The sequence below is a fragment of the Rhyacophila brunnea genome, unplaced genomic scaffold (genome assembly GCF_057557595.1).
Source record: "Rhyacophila brunnea isolate RB1 unplaced genomic scaffold, BYU_Rbru_1.0 scaffold_14, whole genome shotgun sequence".
NCBI lineage: Eukaryota > Metazoa > Arthropoda > Insecta > Trichoptera > Rhyacophilidae > Rhyacophila > Rhyacophila brunnea.
In genome coordinates this window covers 10084230-10108136 of record NW_028232796.1, presented here as the reverse complement: position 1 = coordinate 10108136, position 23907 = coordinate 10084230, and the positions used below count along the sequence as shown (strand labels likewise).

Here is a 23907-nt window from a genome sequence, read left to right as displayed (position 1 = left end):
CATATCGAATATCGAAAAAAATACGAGGTTCCACGCAAGGTAAATTCAATTACTATAAGTGCCTAGTTACTAAGGGGCTAGTAGATGTCTATGTACTGAGTACTACTAGACAAGAATATTATATAGAATGGGTATTATATTTCACCGGATAAGATGAACTAAAGTTTACTAAAGCGTATAATGTATAAGACAAGCCAGACACGTTCCAGTGTCAATTTACACTGCAAGTAGGTGGGTACTTCGATATCTACTTACTGACAACTTCATAAGGCAGGGCTGTTCAACCTTTTTTACCAAAGCGGCACACTTGATCGTCGGCGTCCGTGGCACATCAAATTTAATATCGACATAGTAATAATAACTAAATATGACATTCACTATAAACAAAGTGTGACTGATACCAAGTCACACATTTCGTACGGGCCAAACAAAAAAACTGAGCAGAAATCAGATCAAATTTGATGTTTTTGGAAAAAAAGACCGGGACACGGCGCGGAAACGAAGCAATATATTATGTTATGTTGCCATGCCCCTTTTCCTCCACCACTCCACACCCGTTATGTAGGCGTATACCGTGGCGTAACGATCATTCAAAGTTGTGTTGAAAGTTTCCCAGAAGCAACTTACAAATACCTTGATTGGCGTGCACTGGAGTGTGCGTGATATTATTATACTATTCAGAAGTTTTTTTTTTAATTGGTGTCATTCTCAAATGATAAACGCGGCACAACAGTTTAAAAACACTGTCATAAGGGCATTGACTGTTTCATTTTATCCATCGCTCATTTAACCACAATTCCGTGGTCACTTTCAAAACCTCAATCAGCAGCATCCATGTTGAATGGTAGCAGACATCAATATGTAGTAGCTAGGTATTGCAATTTGCATGCAAACATCAATATCGACATTCGCTAAAAATGTATCAAGAAATTTCTTTCACAGGTAATTATTTTTTCTCAGTCTCGTACATTTATGCATGAAATTGGGAACTGAACAAAATGAATATACTGAGAAGGATGATCCAATAGTGAACAGATGATTCAAACATTTTAGATCTCGCTTTTTTTCAATTTCTCCGATTTTTTAATGCCGAGAATACCAATATTTTAAATTTTTAAAACCGGTACTTAATTTGGTATCGATTAATACCGGGATCCCAGTTTTTAGAACACCGGTATTGCAATCCCTAATCAAATTATTTATTTTCTTTTTATTATACCGAATGTACATGTTTTAATTTTCCATTGTTATCAGTGACGTCCCGTGGGGGTAGGTAGATTGAGCGTCGCTCGGGGGCGGCAGTTACTTGAAGGGCGGCAAATCGAGGAGAATCTTTATGAATATTATGTATATAGAAATATGTACCTAAACTTAGTACCTAATAACGACAATATCATTCCATTAAACATTTCAGCTCACTGGTTGGAAACAAAATGTATTAATTAACATAAAGGTTTAACAGGACTGTATTTTATTGTCGGGTTCAAGATGTCTAGTTTACTCCCGTTGCCCTTTAACGTCACGTCCTTGATGACCAGCAATGACACGTGCAGATTTTCGAATTATAGGTAGGTACATACCTAATCGTTAATTGATCCAAATAATTCACCATGTCACTCGCGAATTTTTAAAGTTGTCAGGTGTATTTTTAAATGTATCTGAAACCGTAGACTCGCAATATTGTTGATTGAAGTAGATATGGCAGTTGAATTGGATTTAGTGGTACCTATATATTTTGTTAGTAATGTATCCATACAACACATTTATTAAATATTGGGGTCATGAAAGGATGATAAAAATACTGTATAAAAAATGGGGCGGCATTTTGTCTAGGGACGTCACTGATTGTTATTTATTGTAATACATTATTACTAATAAAAAATGGCACCCATATACTGCGGTGGCGGAGGGTGGAGGTAGGCTGTGGTAGTCAGTCATAATTAATAGTGCAAACCAAACTTTGTTATTCATTCATTTTGTTTTCATTGAACTAACAAAACAAATGATTACATATCATGGTGCTGGTTAGTTTTTTAAATTAAATTAAAGGGCGAGACCCTACCCTAGTGTCGTCAGTCAGACCAATTGCACTCATATCATGCATGTGCAAAACGTTCAACCAGATGATTGCAAGAAGAATCGAATGGTTTGCAGAGAAAACACAACTATTTCATCACAATACTACGGGATTCAGAAGGCAAACGTCGACTCTGGAGAACATAGGCAACCTAGTACTAGACATCAATGCAGCACAGGTCAAAAACGAAGTAACCCTGACAACATTCCTGGACATCCAGGATGCGTATAATAATGTGCATGTGAAAGAAGTGTCAAGGGTGTTGAATGAATGGGGAATCAGTGGGAAGATCACTAAATATCTTAAGCAGTATTTAAATGAAAGAAAAATCACCATGTGCATTAATAATGAAAAGAAGAGTACGGTATGCTCAAGAGGCCTTCCGCAAGGAGACCCCCTATCCCCATTACTATTCAACATTCTTACAACTGACATATTAAAGTTAATAACAAGGGTCAACATTGTACAATATGCAGATGATTTCGCACTTTTTTGTTCGGGAAAAAGAGTAGATGAATGTCAAAGGTTAATGCAGAAGAGTCTTGACGAAATGAAATTATTATTGGAAACGCGAGGCCTCAAAGTAGCTCCCAGCAAAACTAAGGTGGTTCTTTTTGCCAGAGGCAAGAGACAAAACCAGCTTAACTTAAAAATCGACGGCACTATAATAGAAAGAGTAGACACTTATAAATTTTTAGGTATGAACCTGGACTATAGACTAACGTGGAAGCATCATATTAGTCATTGCGCGAATAGCCTGACACAACCTCTGAACATACTCAAAGTACTGGCGGGAGGTGGGTGGGGCGTACACCCCATTCATATGAGAAGGTTATACACGGCACTCATTAGAAGCCGATTAGATTACGGGAGCATGTTTTACCACTCCGCTGCCGAAACTAATTCGGTGAGGCTAGACCGCATCCAGTCCAAAGCATTAAGAATATGTGGAGGATTTATCAGGAAAACACCCATTCACGTGCTCCAAGCGGAACTCAGCGTACCTCCACTGAATGTCAGGAGATGGGCACTGGCTACCAAGACATGGATGAAGTGGAAATCTATAATAGATAACCCCATATTGGCAACGGTGAAACTCCTATACGAGCTTGTTGAAAGCAATACATACTATGAGAAAAGAAAGCTCCCTCTACTGGTAGGAATCCTAAAAGCCACAGAAAGTTGGGAGGTATTAAATACAAAATGCCTAGGTATGTATTCGCTGAGGAGGCCAGTTGGTACCTACGACCTCAGCTCTGTTATCCAACTAGAGGTCAAAGGAATAGACAAACCAAAACGGAGCATAGTATCCGATAAAGGAAGAGAGCGTGTCGAAAAAATGCTGACAGAGAGGTACACAGGATGGAGCCACCTTTATACAGATGGATCCAAAGATCAGAATAGAGCAGGAGCAGCTCTTGTGATACCAGAAGTAGGTATAAACAAGAGCTGGAAGCTAAACCCAGCAATACCAATAATGACGGCGGAACTCATCGCGATAAACGAAGCAATTAAATACACTTTAAGCGATGATTTCTTGGCGCAATCCGCTGTCATTTTAACAGACTCCAAAAGCGCTTTACAACATCTTGCCGCAGCAACTCGCTCACATAACAGTAAAACCATAGCATACCACATCCTTGACCAGATCGACGCCAAGAAAAATAGAGGAGGAGATCTATGCCTTCAATGGATCCCATCGCACATGGGCATTGAGGGAAATGAAAGGGCAGATGATCTGGCAAAGGTAGCCGGCCATTCAGGGGTACCATATCAGTGGATACCAGAAAACCTGGACTGGAATGAGGCTATAAAGAAAATGTGCCATAGTATGTGGATAGATTTTCACCATAGGGCATCATTAGAAAAGGGGAAATGGAGTAAGTCGATTCTACCAACACCACGAGAGGTGCCCTGGTTTGTAGAGTCTTCTTTGACGAGGAATGAGCTTAAGTTAATACTGAGGCTAAGAACAGGGCACACCATGGGCAAAAGATTTGATGTCCTCATGGGAAGAAGCGAATCGCAGCTCTGCGATGAATGTCATGTTTTAGAGGACATTGTACATATAGCACTGCAATGCCCCAAATATGAAGTTCACAGAGTACAGCTGCGAATTGCAGATATCTATGAGAATGTCGACGAATTGAAGGGTGTCCTGGCGGTGGGTAAGACGGAAGAGCTAGGCAAAATTGTAAAGTTATTTAACAGAATATGAGTGAGGACCTGATCGACGGATCCCCTTGAAGAGAAGAGGCGATATGACAGCGAGTCGCAGTCAAAGCCTCGGTAAAATCACAAAAATTAAATTAAACTTTGGCTAGACCAAATCATTACCGCAATGGTAGGCCTTGGAGATCCGATAAAAATAACGCACACTTTGTCAGTTATACGAATTATTTGTTTTCATTGCAATAAGGCTATTTTTCAGTTGAGGCATAGTCTAAAAAGATCGTGGCTAGGCGATGCGCGGATTGTACAAATGACGCGTGCCGAACGAAATATTGTCATAAAAATCCAAAATGCGTCCATTATTTATTTTTTGAAAATTAATTAATCGTAGGTGAGATTATTCTTTATTATAAGAAATTATCAAAATATTCCCATTTCTATTCTTAAATTAATAATACAATGCATTTCCACAATGAATTGATAGTTAACACAATAAAAGAAATGAAAAAGAAAAAGGAATAAAGAATGGGCCTCCACTGAATGGAGGTTTGTATTAATAAAATTTTGTTTTTACTCTGGTTTCGTGGAAAAAATAATTCGACCGTCTGAGCTAATAGGCCATTAAAAATTTAACACACTTATTTTTTTATAAAATACAAATAAAATTAGATACTTAACTAAACTTAAGTTATTATTTTCGTAAAATTATCGAGCGTTCCGGTTCGTAAAATTTACATTTCGAGCGCTGAATATTAACTCTTATTGCGATGTAGCGACCTAGTCGATTTTGCCAAAAATTAATGATGCACAGTTAAAGCATCATTTCATTCTGGGCCAATTCATCTTGAGACCATATTCATAACAGAAAACCGAAATTATTAAAACCATATAGCCGTAAGTACCTACCTACATTAACATTTTTTTTTACTAAAGATAAACTGGCTCTCATGTGCAGATTCATTATGTAGCAATGAATCGGATTAAAATGTCGTAAGTTAACACACAGTGACGTCCCGTGTGGGTAGGCAGATTGAGCATCGCTTGAGGGCGGCAGTTACTCGAAGGGAAGCAAATTGAGGAGAATCATTTGGTATATATAGAAATAGCTAAAAATATTTTGTTTACATATTTTACAATAATATCATATTAAAAATGGTGTGAAAATAAGAAATCTGTGTATTGCTAAATGGTACATACCAAATGTGTCATAAATATCAACCAAATAGAACTTGAGACTCTATGATTTGGGTAAGTGTCTAACAGAATTATTTACCTATATTATATTTATTCGCTTTTTATATCTAAATTTGATTTTGTATGTTTTAGTGGTATATATTTTGTTAGTAATGTATCTATACAGCACATTTATTAGATATTGGAGTCATCAAAGGATGATAAAAAATACTGTATAAAAAATGGGGCGGCATTTAGGCGCTGCCTAGGGGCGGCATTTTGTCTGGGGACGTCACCAGTAGCGCACCCAGGGGGGGGGGCTAGGGGGCCTTGGCCCCCCCCAAAATATGAAAATCATCAGAATGATTTTACATATTGAAATCGAAAGCCAATAAACTATACCTTGGGCTTAGACACAAACAACACTGCAAAAAATGTTTTGTAATTCTCCAGCACCCTTTTTAGTAATATTTCTTAGATTTTAATTTCTAATACAAAAATTTCGAAACACTAATATCAGGTTTTTTTAGAAACCCGTTCCCTAATGAAATTCTCGGTGTCCACCCGAATTCCGGAGTGGTATAGGTCATGGCTGGGGAGGGTTGACAGGTCTAGCCTGGGGGCCCGGGCTATGGGGGGCCCGGCGTGTCGGGTTGACCAGATAAGTGAGATAAACACATATCATAAATTAGCTTTAATAGTAAAAAAAGTCGCCTGCGGCGCTATTATACTTCATGACTATGAACATTTTAATTTACATAAATATCCAATATATTTTCTGATTATTATGTGTCGACAGCTCCATTATTAAAGTAGATGACGTACTGAAAATCGCCAATAATTCACTGTATAAGTACCCTCAATTTGAACTAAAACACAATTTGAAAAACGTTAATGTAGTGTTTCACACTGCCTTTAATCTAAGCGGTGGATAGGGGGCCCGTCAAATACCCTAGCCCAGTGGTCGGCAAACTCATTAGTCAATAGAGCCAAATATCAACAGTACAACGATTGAGATTTCTTTTGAGAGCCAAATTTCTTAAACTTAAATTATATACGTAGGTAGTTTAGTTAAAGTCCTAATTAAATTATAGGTAGGTACACTGAATAAAACTGAATATCATACGTAATAATGACCTTATTTATTAATAAAAATTAAATTGTAAGTAAGGTATCCATACAATTGAATCATGACAATGACTGACAATTTCAATGTGAATAATGGCCTTGCATCTCCTTGTAAAGTTTGGCTAAGTCAGGTTCGTATGTTGTTGATTTAATTTTAAGCACGATTCCAGGTTCTCATCAATAAATCGATTTCTCAATTTACTCTTGATTTCCTCTCTTGGAAATCTTTTTACTAACCACAAAACTTGCAATATTAACATTGTTGAAAGATTTTATTCAGTACCTAATTAAATACAGAACTTTATTTTTCTTGACTCTTCTCCTCAGCTGCTTTCTTCCTTGCATCATCGACAGAATATTTAGCGCAAAATTACTAGTTTTTAGTTGTAGTATCTCTCTAAATTTGAATGCGTCAATTTTTCCCTACACATAAATACAGGTCGGGAAGCCATTTAAGTTTTGAATAAACGCGAAGTCTCGGTCTACTCAACATTACATTTATGGTTATCCTCTTCCATTTTCTTTGACAGAGAGCATCTGTGGCAGAGCCGCACTCAAAGGGCCAAAGAGTCGCAGTTTGCCGACCACTGCCTTAGCCTGAGGGCCCGTTTCAGGATGTGGGGGCCATGGTGTAGGTACACCGAGTGCAATAGTCAAAAGACCGATAAACGAGATATAAGGCTGTGTTGTATTGAGTAGGTTGTGTATAATTTAAAGGCAATAATACTTTTTTGTCCATTTTCAATTAATATGTTGGAACCTAAATATTAAAATACCAAAAATCTGCAACATTCTGCGAAAAGAACGACTACACCCACTACGGTGGTGGTGTAAATCAAAAGAACATTTTTTTCGGTGGAATTCGGAATAAATATTGTATTGTTGTTTTAATTTAATAAAACGTAATTTTTTTTTAGTACTTATTCTACTTTTATTAAATAGATTAGGACCGGTTTCGTCCGCCTCAGAGGGACATTTTCAACTAGTTGAAAATGTCCCTATGTATATCGCCATGTATTGTGAAAATATGTAAAAATATTTATATGAAGAAGAAAAAGAGCCTATGGGACTAATTTACATTCTACTTCTTGGCCCCCCCCCAATAATAATTCCTGGGTGCGCCACTGGACGTCACTGGTAACACGCCATGCATAGAGTAAACAATCACTGGAACTGGAATACTGGTGAAAATAATTATTATCTTATCACTTATCACTTATCACAACCATTTAAAAAGGTGATAAAATCACTCATATAAAACAATATATTGTCCCAATATTATTTTTTTACGATCAATGGCCGTAAATTTTATACATTATTATCAATTCCAATAAAAATAAAATAATTCATACGGAAATCAACTATCAATAAGCTAAAATCAACTAAACACGATGTTTTTTTTAATTCCACAATCGTACGACCATTAATATTTTATTTATTGGTCCAATAAAATCAACACAAATCATTAATTTTATGACGATGATATATTATGAAAAATATCTTTTTCAATCAAATGCAGTTGTATCGATAAAAATAAAATAAGGAAGTCGTACAGAATGCAGACTTTATCAATACATAAAATTGATTCAAGGGGTGTTCATTAAAATCTGAAAAACTGGATGAAATAGTTTTAATATTTTAACATGATGTATTTATTTCATGAGAGAGCTTTGATGTTATATCATAATATTAATCATAGGCCAAATTAGGATTAAATGTTTATAATTTTTTTTCATCATTGAAAGCAACTTTGTAAATATATCGAATCTGGTTTGACACACAAATATATAAATGGTGATGTTAAATCTACTATTTATTTAAATCGTATGTCATTTGTACTCATGTAATCCTCAACATCTCAATTAATCTGTAAATTCGAACCGAAATTTAAAGACAATTTGTTTGATTTTCGTAAAAATGAAACGCAATTGGCAACAAATATGTATCAATAATTAACCAACATTCTTTAACTGAGAAGAAAATACTTATCGTTTACTCAAAAAAACTAAAATTAATTTTACATTTTTTACCCGGAAGATAAAATCGCCGTCATATTTTAACCCGTGATGATGTTTTTTAAATTGGCAACTCAACAAAAACTAATCTAGACACTTCGAGATCTAAGTTCTCCGGCAAAATAGAATTCTCGAATCTCGAGAATCGAAAAAAACGAGAAATGTTAAATTATTATCCACACCCTGCATCTTCTGTAAGATTGTAATATTTTTATCATTAGAAGCGGATGAAACCAGCGCTGATAATTATTAATTTATGTGGAACAAGTATAACGTATACATTGTGTTTTATTTTAATTAATACAATGTAGGTATATCCAACAAGAATTGACAGTTAACACCTAACATCATTAACTAATATAATATTAAACGTGTCGCAGAAATGTGTAGGGAACCAAGTGAGTTTTTAATTTTTCGTCGTCAAGTGAGAACGCAGCGTTCGATAATTTTTCGAAAATATTAAAATTTGTCTGATTTTTCTTTAATATATCTACTTACCATGCGTTTCGTATTAAACTCTACTTTAAAACAATATGTAACGTTATTGAATTTAATATTTTCTAAATAATTCATGTACTAGAAATCAATTTACATGTAGATTTTCCACAAGACAAAACCTCGAGGATTTCGCGAACCGGAGCTGCGTTCCGGTCCGATCCGGTTCTTTTCGAGCCCTGCAAGATACGCAAATTGGGGAAAAGAACAAATTATATAATATACACAATCCGGTTGCGATTCGAACTAATATCCGCACAATAGATTAATTAGTTTGCTAATTCAACAACTTATTCTACGTAATCTTATTAAAATAATTAATAAAAACGTGTACCGACGTCTTGTTGTACAGTAAAGTGATCGAAATTGCGCACAGCTGTCACTTATCATTATTTTGACAACACAAATTATTGTGGTCTAATACAACTGCGCACAAAGATGTACGATGTATTACAGAGAGATTGTGTTTACTGTATTGGTCATACAAAACTGCACTAGCTACTCATTTGGAATGCGACTATTTGCATCATCCGTCGGGATCTATCCACTGTTTGATGAATACATTTCCTACAATATTTTCTTTAGCTTTTCGCTAACACAAAACTATACCCTCTTCACAATATTAATAATAATTAGAATTAGACTATTCAAGTCTCAGGACTCTCAGGACGGATCAGCTGTCAACATAAATAACTTAAATATCGTAAAATTAACAAAAACGTGATTTTATAAAAAAAAAACTTTTGTTACGGAGGTAAAGTAAATACCTATACACAAGTTATTCATTTTTAGTCTCGATAATGGTGTCACAACTGAAATACCTATCAACTTTTTGAATTGGTCTACAATCCGATATGGATCTAATAAAATATAAACCTACCACATAAATGTGAAGTTCGATATTTTGACAGAAAATATGACGCAGTTAGAGCGACGCCGAGTGAGAGAAAACGATGCAATATTTATTGTATTGTGTTGACTGTCAATTCATGGTGTAAATGCATTGTATTATTAATTTAATTTAAGAAAACGTATTCCACCTTTATTAATTATATATGGACCGGTTTCGTCCGTTGAAAATATCCATCTGAGGCGGACGAAACCAGTCCAGCGCATCTATTCTATACACAAGTGACAAGACGGTATCGGCAGCTATCGAGGGTAGTTTTTCATATGTTTGTATTGAAGTATTATAATTGTTACAATAAGTTAGCCGTCGAAACAGTTAAAACTGTCAATCTCATTCTAAAATTTAGCTCAGTTAAGAGAGATGATTTTAAAACATAGAACTTATTGTAACAATTACAACTAACTTATTGTAATTGTTGTAATAACTTATTGTAATAATAATAAAGGGGTTTTATAAGGGTTAACTAAATTTGAATGCTTGGGTCAAAACGTTTGGGAAACTATGTACGTACTACCTGGTAGGTATCTCCTTACATTCTGTACACTACTTTACAGCTAAGTGGGATTACAAGCTCATTATTTCGTATGATTATTCTGTATACGATTACTTTGTTTACTTATTGTGCATTTATGCAACTCGGCATGCAACTAAAACTATTACAAAGTCCAATCACTATGCATTATCGAATTTCACAAAAATGCAGCTTGCATATCGATAAGGCTTGCAATGCTTCATTATTATGTACAAAACAATGCGGTTTTGACGATCTCCATAGTTGGGTATATTGGCAGCTGATAACGTCGTGACACGTGGTAGACGAGATTACAATATCAAAATAATTAATAATATTATTATTGACATTTTTATTTGGTCAAGAAAACGAATACAATATAATCGTTATTTGCATAGGTCAACATTCTAAATACTTAAGCAGTTACCGTATAATAATACCTATAAGTATAAATTTATTGTCAAGCTATCTATGTAGATGGAGCCCTTAAAATGACGAACATAGTGAAAAGTCTTGTAAAATGCATTCGAGACCCAAAGCGGTTTTGTAAGTGGTTACTACATTAACGATCCGGTTTTTGCTGATTGAGTTGGCTTTTTTTAGGGTTTATATTTTGGTAGGGCTTCATTGACCGTTGGCGAGGCAACGCCGCCGTGCCTGTACATGTCAGTACCCAGACCCACTTTACCTACATATAAACTTAGCCCTGCACCATTAGACCATGCCCCCCACAAAGGGGGGGCTGACATGGCTCTAGCCTGGGGTCCCGGTCTCAGGAAGGGCCCGGCGTGGCGAATCGACCAGATAAGTGATTTAAACACACATCACAAATTCTCTCGAACCGTAAAAAAAATCGCCTGTGGCGCTATTTATCTTCAACATTATTATTATTTAAAATTATGTGGTTTTAACAATTTTTAATTGTGTATCGATACTCGACAACTCCATAATTCAAATATACAAAAAAACACTAAATATACATACACATTAATTTTACGGAGGACACCATTTGGAGCTACTGTTTAGCGTCACACTACCTTTATCTTTAGCGATAGGTAGGTGGCCCGTGAAAGATCGTAGCCTGGGGGCCCGCTTCAGGATGTGGGGGCCATGCAGTAGACTATAGATACATCTAGAGTCTAGACGCCACCCATTGCATAGCTAAATGAAACTACGTGCCGTGCGTTTGGTTTGTGGGCGAGCGAACGCATTCGTAAACAAATGTTTGATACCATAGACCATTTCGCTAGTGCTCGCCCAAAGTGCTCAAGTAATACAACACACAGAACCATCTTTTCTACTTAATTAACTAAAAATATTTACCACTGACTTTATGTTTTACACAAAAAATATCAATTTTAGCAACACGCGCTCGCAGGTTATCGACACTTAGCTATGCAACAAACTACGATTTGGCGGCGACACCATAGCAAAACATCTCACACAGCGACGTCCCGTGGGGGTAGGCAGATTGAGCGTCGCTTGGGGGCGGCAGTTACTCGAAGGGCGCCAAATCGAGGAGGATCATTTGATATATGTGTCGCTACATTTTAAAATCAGCCAAGTCCACCTTTAGGTATTTTTGACTTTTTGTGAATTGCTGAAGAACTACTACGTTCTAACATTTCTGCATTGTCAAAATGTGGAATTTATTAATTTTAAATATTCTATACTCGAAATAATATAAACTTTCACCCTTGTGATTGTGTATTTAAAAAAACAAAAAGCTGTTTTTCTCCTATTCATCTATTATGGACTTGGCTGATTTTGAAATCTAGCGACACATATATGGAAATAGCTACTAAAGCTGAGCACTAATTAATAACGAAAATATTTTTCCTTTGAAAAATTCAGCTCACTGCTTGGAAATAAAACGTATTAATGAACATAAAAGATTTAACATTACTGTATTTTTTGTCGGGTTCGCGATGTCTAGTTTACTTCCGTTGCCCTTCGACGTCCCTGGTGACCAAAAATGACACGAGCTCGGATGATAAAAATTATTGTATAAAAAAATGGGGCGGCATAATGGCCCTGCCCAGGTGCGGCATTTTGTCTTGGGACGTCACTGATCTCACACATCTGTAAACCTTTTATCTTACTCTAGCGCGTGTCGCAAAGATTATAAGGGTGCCGAATACTTTCTCACTCGCACTTATGCATCGTTTTTATTCAGGCCTTGCCTGCACCCTGTATGACGTTTTATATTATAATTCTTATGACATCTTCGTCAGCACCCCATGACAGATATGCCGTTCTCCACGGGTTGGCTCGACCTCTCCTGGTATTCAAAGCACGCGGGGTCTATGCAAATGGAAACCCATGACATTCTTAATTTTGTCCGTTCATCTGGAAAAATCTCTTCCTCCAACCTCCTGATAAAATACCACGAGTTATTTGAGGCTGTCGGGGAGATCTCGTATTTGCTGACGATGAAATCATTTGTACGTTTGGCCATTCGCAATGCTCTCGGTCAGGGCCGGATTTAACATGGAAGTAACGACCACCATGGCCGCGCGGTTTAAGCGTCGGCCTATATCGTCGTGGGTCTTAGGGTCGAATCCTGGGTCTGGCAAGTACACATATTATTTTTCAATTTGTGTATGAGTCAGAGTATTGACCTAATTGGTTGGAGCAAGTGGCTGACATCCATTTCTCGTAAAAACTAAATCTGTTAATACAAACCTCCACTCTGCGGAGGCCCATATGATCTTATTAGATCGGACATAGTCAAATAAAGAAACTGGCCATAGTCCAAGGCCCCCGAATTGATAGGGCCCCTAGGCTTAAAAATAAATTGAAAACGATCGTTTTCAGTTGTGTTTTTGGGGCCCGAAATACATTTTGACCCGGATCCAGCACCACATTTGAAATGCGTCTAGTTCCTGTAATCCTGTATATCGTAATTGTAATGTGTATTCTATGATAGAGTGTAGATAATATATCAAAGGCACACGTGGATCATAAAATTAGAAGAACCGTTGGTAGAACATCAATCCTGCTATTTGAGTGCCCATGTCAATGTTTCCTATTTCGATAGATAAAATCTGTTGCAAAAACGCAATAATTTCAAAAAATATTCGAATCGTAATGAGAATCTTATGTCAATGTTTTAAATTGGTTTCAATACATACATATTATTATAATTCACTAAGAACTCGTGTGATTTATGGATTATGACAGAAAAATTGCGATTTTAACACACTTTTAGGTAGGTGAGTACAAGTCAAGTATCCTTGTGCAAAATATTTGTTATCAATCTAATAATGTCGACTACTTATATCGTTTTGACAACACTGATAAGCTTGTTGCAAAAATGAATCACTATTAGCACCGAAAAACAGGTGCATCTACATTCTACATAATATATACCTCAGTGGCGAAGGGTGGAGGTAGACTGTCAAGATCCGGCATGAACAATGCACAATAAGACAAGAAATGAAAATATAATTAATATTAAATTCTACAGGTTTTTAAAAAGGTTTGTCGATAGCTATTTCGGTATACTAATAATATTTTAATTGATTAATAATGTCAATAAATAACCAAAGTACTCGAACACTGTAGTTTTGATAAATTTTGTAAATTTTGATATCCATTTAAAAAAAACCCACTTAGGGTTTTCAAAGTATTAATAATATTACAATTAATAATAAGTGTACAATTTCATAATATTGCTGGAACGAATAAGAAAATGTATTCTGTCTCTATCTATACACGTATAGTATTTAAGCAAATGCAAACGGCCTATCTGAATAGTTTTGATAATGGTGTTACAACCGAAATGGCTATCGACAAACCTTTTTAAAAATCTGTAGAATTTAATATTAATTATATTTTCATTTCTTGTAAAATGGAATTCTACCAAGTAAATGCTAACTCAATTAATAAATGCACAATACACTTTGTCAGTCATACGTATTTGTTTTCATTGAATTAAGATAGTGTTAGTTAGTTTTTAAAATTCAATTAAACCCTGCGTAAACCAATAACAGTCAAAAAATATTTGTCTATCACTATAAAATATCTAAAATTATGGCATTAAATTATACATAATTTTGAAATAAAAGACGGCATTTTGTTGGTACATATACCGAAGATTTACAAAATTAATCTTCAACAAGATTAAAATTTTCATAAAAAAGCAGTGAAATACAAAATCATTTGAACCGTTTTAATGTATAGTACATCACTGACGTACTAAACCAACTGCTAATGGAATTTTTTGATTTACAACATAATAAAACAAGCCCTCAAGAATGTATTTTCGCTGGAAAATATTAAATTTTTAATTTAAATTTATTTTCGATTTCATTTTCATATTTGAAAGCACATACATTTTTGATCAAGCATTTTCTGCCGTGAGTTTTAGAAAGAATAAATTTTTTCTCGACCAACTGACGAACACCTGAATATTTCAATACTAATTCTCAAGCCAGCTTTTAAAATGGGTATAGATAGGTAGACAATGAAACACATAATTATATACAAAAGTCATATTGAAATGGGAAGTACGTGGGTATAAACTGAATTTTGTTTTTACTCAACAGTAAATTGACATATTTTATTAAAATTTTATTTCTCTTCTTAATCGATCCCTCATGACTGAGGATCGTGACCACCTTAAAATTCCATCATCTTCCGAGCGACCAAGTCTTTCCACCCCTCTCGATAATCTGCTTCTCTCAGGGCAGAGTGAAGGCCTTTGATCGCCCCGGCATTTCGTATCTCAACTTTAAATATTTCACACTTTTAAGACCAGTATAATAAAACTAAATTATTTTGTGAAACCTTCACTTTTTTTAAACAGTGCTGGTCGTGTTATTGAAACTGAAATTTTTTTGCCGACCTCCGAATAGTAAATTTGCATTACTATATTGCACGTTTCTAATATATAGGTACAATCGTAAATTAATATTCATCGTTACGCTAGTAAAGGTTACATGGAAATTAAAATCACAATGAAAGAATTTAAATGACAAAGTTCATAGAGATGATGCACGTGTCCATAAATATAGATACTTAATATGAACCTCTTCTAGCCTAAAATAAAAATAAATTATTAATCTAGGTTATACGTTATATATTGTGTTCTCTAATATAACAATGTTAAATATGTATGTACATATTACATCAGTGGCGAGGGGTGGAGGTAGGCTGGATCCGATATAAATAGTGCACAGTAAACTTTGTCAGTCATACATTTTTGTTTCCATTGAACTAATAATAGATACAAATTGCAGATGGTGCTGCTTAGTTTTTAAAATTTAATTAAACCTTACTTAAACCAAACCATAATAATTTAGGCATTGTATGGGCGATCCGACAAAAATAATGCACACTTTTTCAGCCTAGATATAATTCACATTTTGCAATTTTTGAGTTAAATATACTAAGTGATTCTAAAGACATTAATATAAACATATTATAAAGAAAAATAGTTGGCTATCAAAAGTCACTTTAAACCATGTGAAAATCGTTGATAAAGTTTGCGTTGGTGTCATATCTCACATTTTTTAATGAATAATGTGAGTTCTGTCATCAAGGTCCTTCTTACCAATCAGAGAGCTCTATTTCTCATAGTGTGCTGTGTCTGCAGTTTTAGGAGGATTATAAGTATATTTGTATATTTAAAAATAATGTAAATCAATACTTTCTTTTAATTACAAAAAACAATGCCGGTGGTTTTTTTGCGATTATCTCAAAACTCGATTTTTGGAATATGTGAGTAATGACTCTAGGCAACTCACATAGTTATTCTGTAATATGGTGATGTTAGTTAGTTTTTTTTTTTAAATTCATTAAGCCTTGCCTGAACTAAACTGAACTGAACTAGTACGCCCTTGGAAATAGATCTCAGACCAAAAGTTTGGTGTGAAATTTAATACTCACACTTTATATTAGATAGAAGAAGGGTTTTCTCCAAAATTTTTGGATGCGACAGAATATTTATTACTCTCAGCGAACATCAAAATAATTAAGTTCCATGCGCGTTAGAAATCGGGACTGGAGGAACGGTAGCCACATTTATGTATTATTTTTGGATATTTATAGAGTGGAAGACGGTCAACCACACACTGATCTATTTACAAACTCATATTCAGCATTCTCATTCCGCTTTGTTTACGTTTTTTTTTCCGTCGGCGTGTTTTAAGAAAATCTTTCGAATTTACTTAAATCTCTTTGTATCCATTGTCCCTGTAACAACTTTCTACAATGTTCTTTGTTCCACGCTACTCAGTGCGTATATTATAATGATTATATCTCACGTACCGGACCACCTGCTAGTTGCACTTTTTCAACTCTGAGAGTTCTTTTTTTAATCTGTCTGTAACAAAATTAAAAATGTAACTTAAAAAATGCAAGGAAAATCAAAGAAAAGTACCGAGCACTGACCCAATTTAAATCATGCGTTTCCAAAACACTTTCATTCACTCAATCGTACAGAAAGATATGCAGACGGTGAAATTATCCATGACATTTTAATTTATATACTAGCTTCAATATTATTTGTACCTCGGTTTTATATTATGTCAAAAGTATTGCAATACCCAGCTCATTATCCGAGGAAAGATCAACGTAGCGGCGGTATTCCTTGAAGTCTAGAAGTCATTTTGGTTGACCACTGACCAGGAACACATCGAACACTAATAATTTAGCGATTTGCCTATATTTTGATTATTTTTCGGAATATATACGTGTATATATTATAAGAGATAAAGTTCGTTGCAATTATAAAAACTGTTAGTATCGTTTTACCCAGGCGCACGGTGCATTGCAGAAAGACATTGTCTGGATTTTCCAATTTTTGCCCGTTACCTCGGTCTGATGGTCATCGTTACAGTACACATTTGGTTCATCTTTACGGTGAACATTGGTCCTTTATGATATATAACAATTTATCATTCATCATTAAAAAAACTCAGTTATTTGGAAATCCTTACTTAACCTATATTTGTTAGAAATACTGTGTATGCCAAAGATGTGGATGTATGCATCAACAAAACAGGCCGTATTACAACAATATTCTTGGAAAGATGAGGCCAATTCGGTGGATAGAATCTACCCACTCATTGCTGTAGGAAAAGAAGTAGTGGCGAGGAAGAAGCAGGCGTATAATCTCAGACATCTACTCCATGGACTTATGGCAAAAAAGGCTTACCTATCCACAGAGTTTCACAGAAGGGGACTGTCTCCTAGAAGAGAGTAGCATCCAAAAGTGGAAAGAGAGACTGACCAATGTCTAGATCAGTGGTTCTCATGTGCGGCCACCAGAGGATTTTGCTGCGGCCACCAACATCATTTTCAGTTTTTAATTTAATTAACTGGGCTAACGTTAAATAATATGCGTTATTGGAAATGAGTCATGACCAAGTACTTAAAAACCATTTTAATAATACCACGGTTGAAAAAATTTGGGCGAAGTTATACGTTGACCAAGAATCAAGTAAATTGAAAGAATTGGCAACAATTGCTTTATTAATAGTGTCGATTTTTCCTACTACTGTATAACTGTGAAAGATCATTCAGTGTACTAGTGTAATGAGTGTAATGCACTTCATAAAAAAAAATATCGAAGCCAGTTGACAGATGTAAACTTAGAAGCAGCCACGCGGATCGCATTGGATAAAAGGATTGTTGAGGAATTTACATTTGCATTATTTTTAAATAAATAGATATGTACGAAAATGTTAAAATGTCTTTTATTAAATGGACTTGTCTATAAATAAATTGATCCATTTCTATAGTAAATAAAATTTAGTTTTAATTTTTTCAACCACAACCAAAGTGAAATTTGGTGCGGCCACCAGACGTTTCCATAGAACTGTCAATGTCAATTGTGCGGCCACAGTTAAATTTCACGTGAGAACCACAAGTCTAGATGGAGTCAATAGAGGAATTTGTATCCGGAGACAAGCTGGCTTTCAATGTCTGGAAGACATTGGGCAGAGTAATAGTAAGTAATCGTGGATTCAAGACAAATCTGAAGAGGTGGATCGTCTTAACCGGTGAGTGTGGTGAGTAGGGAATCCAATCCCGAGCCAAAATTCTGATCTCGGGATTTCGGGATTACAATTTGACAATCCCGGGATCCCGGGACTGGTCCCGGGATTGGCATTTTTTTTCATTGTTAATATAAAAATTTTATATTTTCAAATAACATTGATAAAATCGGTCAAAAATTTATCTAGTATAATTTATACTATTTAAGACATTTATTGTTAATATTGTATACGTTCAATCTTGGAAATACATAAGTTTAATGGAGTAAATAATATTGTAATATAAATAATAATGTGAATTTATTATGAGATTCCTGTTTCTGATAGTAAAGACATAATGAATGGATTAGCGAGATTTAAAATAGTAAAGCAAATAATCATGGCGTACTTATTGCCTTTCCGCTTCATAAATCTAATTAGTCAGCCAAATATGAAACTGCCGTAAAACGTATGATATCATGGTGGAATAACTTTATTAAAAGTGCGAAGCATTGTATTTTTCCAATCTTTCTCATTTTTAATAATTTATGTGAAAAAATAAAATGAATCGGCAACCTACATTTGGGTATAAATCAAAATTCATTCAAACTCAGTTTATTTCTAATGTAGTTATTTTTTATTAAAAGTATTTTTCCTGTTATATTTTCGCTTTTATTTTATTTTCCATAAAAATTGATAAAAAAATCAATCCCGAAATCCCGGGATTATGTTTATCAATCCCGGGATTCATAGGTATCGAAAATAGCTCGGGATCCTGGGATTGGAATCCCTAGTGGTGAGGTATACGAAGCGTCATTATGGTGAAATGCCCTCATATGCAATGAAGAGGACCCGCTAAAAGCGAATGACAAAGGCGATTTCCGCTGCAATGTTTTGGAGGGAAATGATACGAGTATATTCCAGACATGTTAAATAAAGTAAGTTTAGTGCCATTACATTTATGAATCAGTCTAGGTATATTAGTTCCGATAGACAGCAGAGCTGTTGACTGCTGTTTCAGCTGCAACAATATTGATACCTAAACATTAACCAATTTTAGTCTGTCAGATTTTGTCTTCATGATTATCTCATCTACTTGGGATACCTATATTGATAATGGTTTATATTAGAGTTGATTGATTAATGGACGAGTCATTTTGCGTTTTAACCTATCTAGTGATTTTGCACATAAACAAAACGCAATGATGACTATGAGTGAAGTAGGTACATGGTGACATCGTGCAGCTGATTACGCCTTTAACCACTGAACAGCGAGTTGTTGATAAGAGTGAGCAATTCTGTCGATCTATATAATATATTAATATATTATAGTTTCTGCGTTTAGTCTCTGTTGGTTCAAGGTCCAACCAAAACAATCGATGCCACAACATTAGAAGGAATGCTGAACATTGCTGTTGATATTGATGTGCAGTCATCTAGCAAACTACGATTCAGCATTTTTAATTTCTTCGCGCGGTTTATAGTGCCGAGGGTCCCAGGTTCGATCCCGGGTCTGGCAAAGTACACAAATTTGTTTTTTAATTTGTGTATGAATCATAGTATGGACCTAATAGGTTGAGCGAGTGGCTGACATCCATTTCTCGTAAAAAAACATATTCTGTTAACACAAACATCCACTCTGTGGAGGCCCAATATATGATCTTATTACGATCGGACATGGTCGGAATGAATATATCCACCAGTATAAGTTGTCGGCTGAGTGAGGGCGCCACATGCTAACATTTGACATAACATCCCATACTTTTATACTATGATGATCTTAGTTCTAAATTCGAACACCTGACAATTTTTAAAGGTATATCTATACCTACCTAAGTATTACCTACTATCGACCGAGGGTACTTGATGGAATTTATACCTAAGTAGTATGTATAGTTTTTACATAATATTATTTAATAGGATATGTCCACCAAGCTTATCGATATTTTACTACTTTGAATTCTACATGCGTTGTAAGTTCCATTATCTCGAAAAGTAGATTGATGACAGTCCTGTGGCAAAGGATGGAGGTAAGCTGTGGAGATCCGACATACTCATTTATTTTCATTGAACTAAGAATGGTGAGTGAACTAAGAAGTGCAGATGGTGTTAGTTTTTAGAATGCAATGAAATCCTGCTTAAGCCCAACCATAATAGTGAAGGTAGGCTATGGAGCATGGCCCCCACATCCTGAAGCGGACCCCCAGGCTAGGATTGTTTGCGCCCCCCCTACCTATCGTTAAAGATGAAGGCAGTGTGACGCTCTACAGTAGCATCTTCCAAACGGTGTATACGGTAAAATTACTGTGTATATTTAGTGTTTTTTTGTATATTTTAATACATCCATTTGAATTATGGGGTTGTCGAGTATCGATACACAATAAAAAATTGTGTTGTATAACCACACAATTTTAAATAATAACATCACTGAAGAAAAATAGCGCCTTTTTATACTATTAGAGAGAATTTGTTACGTGTGTTTATATCACTTATCTGGTCGACTCGCCACGCCGGGCCCTTCCTGAGCCCGGGCCCCCAGGCTAGGGCCCTGTCAGCCCCCCCTTTGTGGGGGCTATGCTATGGAGATTCGATTAAAACAGAATACAGTTTGTCAGTCATACTTATATTTTGTTTTCATTGAATTAATAGCACAAATTGCAGATGGGATGGTTAGTTTTTTAAAATTAATTGAACACTGCGTAAACCAAACCATAATAGATAAAAATATTTTTCTAGATTTTCAAACAGAGTCTACCTATTCATAAAAGAAAGTACCTCACCAACTGTAACTACCGACTCTTGTCATTGTTTGGTTTGATTTGCATTTTCTTGGAACTGCATTTCAATGTTTGGGACAATAAGCCTAGCTTCAATTTATTCTACTTACGTATGTACCTGCTGAGTACAGCTATTATAATATGATTATGATCTTACAGGGAACTCAGAAATAATGGGAACTGAAATACATAACGGGTATGGCGATAGCAGGTAAGGCAGTAACCATGTTTAATGAAAACTTACGTGAGGGTGAATTTAGGTGGACGTTGTTTTATAAGTTTTTAAGATAGGGTCTATCAAAGCTCACTCTGTGTGATTCCATCTACTTTTATTTTGTTACCTTTTTTCTTATTTCATTTATTTTATTACTTATTCTCTGTATTTTTTATTTTTAAAAATTATTAACACTTATTTTATGTCATGTCGTGAACGCTTTGAATTTATAATTTGTTATGTTCATTATATGTAAAATAAATCAATTTGATTTGATTTGATTTCAACCGACTCGAGTAAGAAAGAATCCGGGTTAAACTTACACACGTGTCAAGAATACGTTTTACGTCGAATACTGAAAACTGCTCTCGGTTTATGCATTTACGCTCATTTAAGGTTGGTGTATTACACACACTATTGCACGTGCATAATGCGTGCTTCATTTTCGTAGGACACTCACACATTCTAAACCAGGCATCAACATACGGTGTATTGAATATAGCCTATCGGTATTCTATTTATTATCTGTTCTGTGTGATCTTACTTTTGATGGCAGGATGATTTTCTTTGATGCAAATGACGCAGAAATTCGTCATAAAATTTAAAAGTGAGCAACCAAACAATTCAAACAAGTCATACAACTATCAAATTATATAGAAATCTAAATTAAGCGATTACCAGGGCTCGAAATGGACCGTAACGCACCGGAGCGCCGTTCCGGTTCGTGAAATCTATAAAGTTATCGCTCCGTCTCACGGACAAAATAATTTGACCGTCTGAGCTAGATATGCCATAGATATAACAAAAAATCTAGCACACCTTGTTAATATTCTCAGAAAAATTTCGAGCGCTCCGGTTTGTAATCTTTTCCATTTCGAGCGCTGGCGATTACATCTTGCTTGTACTTACCTATAATTTATATATTTTTTTAAAAAAATCGGTCGAATGTTTAAACTATAGATACATCGAATCGTCGAATACGTCGAATGCATAGATTTATTCACAAAATTTAAATTCGATTGTTAATATTTTATCCTCAAAAGTCAAAATCGTACAGTGTGCCTGGACCTCTACACCACTAAACGCGACGCTGTTTAATTTTAGTAGGTATTTTTTATGTAAATAGGTAGGTATAATCAGTGACGTCCCGTAGGGGTAGGCAGATTGAGCGTCGCTTGGAGGAGGCAGTTACTCGAAGGGCGGCAAATCGAGGAAAATCGTTAAGAATATATATAAATAGCTAACTAAACTTAGTAATAACGAAAATATCTTTCCGTTAAAAAATTCAGCTCACTGGTTTTGTCGGGTTCGCGATATCTAGTTTACTTCCGTTGCCCACGACACGTGCAAATTTGCGAATAATTGATTTGATATTTTGTTGTGTTATGTATCCATACAACACATTTCTTAGATATTTGACTCGTGAAAGGATGATAAAAATAATGTCTAAAAAAATGAGGCGGCATTTTGGCGCTGCCTAGGGGCGGCATTTTATCTAGGGACGTCACTGGGTATAATATTTAAAATTTAACCTCTTTAATGTATGCAGTATGTAGGTACCTAATTTATTCGTCATCTGTCGAAATTATTGATAATTAACTACATAATATTATGTTCTTATCACGATAAAAGGGTTTAACAAAGTTATTTAACTTAAAATTGGGACAAACGACAATAATAATACCTATCATCATTGTTTACCTATACTGATTGTTGTGTATTTTTATTTTTTATTGCGTATCTAGGAGAAATTATCAGATACATACCTACACTTGATTCAACACGTGGGTAGATACTATTCGTAATCAGTGCCTATTTTCTTGGACGCTGATGATGCATCGATTCGTCAGAAGAATTAAAAGGGGGCCTCGAAACAGTTCAAACCAGTCATATACTGCAATCTAAAAAATATGCGTATTTCTCAAAAAATGTTTTCTTGGTTACGTACAGATCGTGATTCTATGAATGAGATAGGTACCTACATTGATATTGACCTACGTTGGCAGGTGAAATTTATGGTTATTTTATTTTTATCGTGATGGAGGCGCAAAATCAGTCAGTGCCAGTGACGTCCCGTGGGGGTAGGCAGATTGAGCGTCGCTTGGGGGCGGCAGTTACTCTAAGGGGGGCAAATCGAGGAGAATCATTAGGCACATATAGAAATAGCTACCTAAACTTAGTAATGACGGAAATATTATTCCATTAAAAAATCATCTCACTGGTTGGAAACGAAATGTATTAATTAACATACCTACAAGGTTTAACAGGAGTGTATTTTTGTCGGGTTCGTGATGTCTAGTTTACTTCCGCTGTCGTTGGAGATCACGTTATTGATGACCAGCAATGACACGTGCGGATTTTTGAATTATAGGTAGGTACATACTTGCCTAATTCAAAATTCATCCAAATATTTTTGCCAGTCACTCACGAATTTTGGAAGTTGCCAGGTGTAT

At 35.3% G+C, this 23907-nt stretch overlaps 1 protein-coding gene across 1 annotated transcript in view; it reads right to left on the bottom strand.

Moving 5' to 3' along the window:
- The window catches only part of LOC147075595 (monocarboxylate transporter 10-like), a 73663-nt gene that overhangs the window by 48868 nt on the left and 888 nt on the right, over nt 1–23907 (bottom strand). The gene's annotated exons all lie outside the window — the stretch shown is intronic.